Source organism: Trichechus manatus, unplaced genomic scaffold, assembly GCF_000243295.1.
Source record: "Trichechus manatus latirostris isolate Lorelei unplaced genomic scaffold, TriManLat1.0 scaffold00078, whole genome shotgun sequence".
In the NCBI taxonomy this organism is placed as follows: Eukaryota; Metazoa; Chordata; class Mammalia; order Sirenia; family Trichechidae; genus Trichechus; species Trichechus manatus.
The window spans coordinates 4,190,505-4,192,152 of NW_004444014.1; the positions used below are offsets into that span (position 1 = coordinate 4,190,505).

Consider the following 1,648-nt stretch of genomic DNA (forward strand, 5'->3'; position numbering starts at 1 on the left):
GATTCTCTATCAGCCCAGAACTAAAACAATTTTCGAGGCCAACTCTTCAGACAGGGATTGGACTGGACTGTGGGACATAAAGTGATACTCATGAGAAGTGTGCCTCTTAGCTCAAGTAGATACAAGAGACTAAACAGGCAGCTTCTGTCCGGAGGTGAGATGGGGAGGCAGAGAGGGTTAGGAGCTGGTTGAATGGACATGGGGAATCAGGGGTGCAAAGGAGGAGTGTGCTGTCATAGTATGGGGGGAACAATTACGGTCTCATAAAAATGTATGTATAAATGTTTGTGTGGGATACTAACTTGAAATGTATACATCATTTAAACTACAATAATAAAATATATACATATATAAAAATCCTAAAAGGTGTAAACTCAGTGATACAATCCAGGGGGGCATTCTTTGGATACCCCATCAAGTATCTCTCCTGCAGTGAACACTAGTATACCCTCAAAAGGTGTTCAGACCTCACTAAGTCATAGTCAAAATGAAGCTTCTTTTCCCTAGGCTTGGGCAAATCATAAGACACATTTCAATCTTAGGGATCCAGTCATAGAAAATAGCTGTGAAGGACTGGTGGAAACAGAATTTTCAAGAATTGCAAATCAACAGAAGACCTTTAATTCCAAGAAAAGAAATCTGATCTTGTTTCTTTGTTTCTTCTACTATGGAAAACATGAAGGAGATGGGCAACTAGAACAGAAGACTCACACAACCTTTAAATGCCTCAGCTGCATGAAAGTTCTAAAGATCATGAAGTTTATGAACCACATGTAGCACCATTTGGAACTCGAGAGGCAGAGGGGTGACAGCTGAGACAGCCCCACTACCCACCAGCACTGCCATCGGTGGTTCCTCACTCCCTTCCAGCTGCAGGATCACATTGAAACTGTGCACATCACCCAGGAACCCTCTACTGTTTGTAAAATCTGTGAGTTGTCATTGGAAGCAGAATAAGTTTCTTACAACACACGAAGGACATACATAAGTATGGTGAAATGCCCTATGTGTGCAAGGTTTGCAATTACAGATCGTTGGCCTTCACTGATGTGGAAACCCATTTTAGGGCCTTCATGAAAACGCTAAGAATTTGCTTTATCCGTTTTGTCTCAAAATTTTCAAAACTGCAACACCGTACATGAACCATTGTTGGAGATATTGAAACAAGACAGTCTTTCAGTGTTCCAAATGTCACCTGACCTCGAAGGAGAAAATTGAGCATGAAACCAAGAACCACCAAACATTTAAAAAGCCAGAGCAACTGGAAGGGTTGCCTCCTGAAAGAAAGGTTATTATTCAAACTTCAGTTCAATAAGAATCAAGAAGTGCGACATCTATTATTGTGAGCAGCACTGACCCTTGGCTTGTCACTTGCAAGAACTAAAAATCTAGCTATGAGGACTAGATTTTCCAGACTCCCTTGAGCTAGAATCCTGACTGCAAATTATATTCTACCCGCTTCCAGGAACCCTAAAAAACAGAAGTAAGGCTAGGCAATCTGTATATCTTGGCATAGATTCTAACAAGCAATGTTATTCAATGTGGGGTTTTCCAGTAACAATTCTTCAGCTCCCTAGTGTCAAGAAGTAGCCCAAAAGTTGCTATGCCCTCAATGAGTTAGCACTCTCTCTATTTCCTCCCTGGGGTC

General features: G+C 41.4%; 1 pseudogene; it reads left to right on the forward strand.

The window, feature by feature from the left end:
• Positions 1-352: 352 nt before the first annotated feature.
• LOC101345045 (zinc finger protein 280A-like) lies at positions 353-1,384 on the forward strand (annotated as a pseudogene).
• The last annotated feature ends 264 nt before the right edge of the window (positions 1,385-1,648 follow it).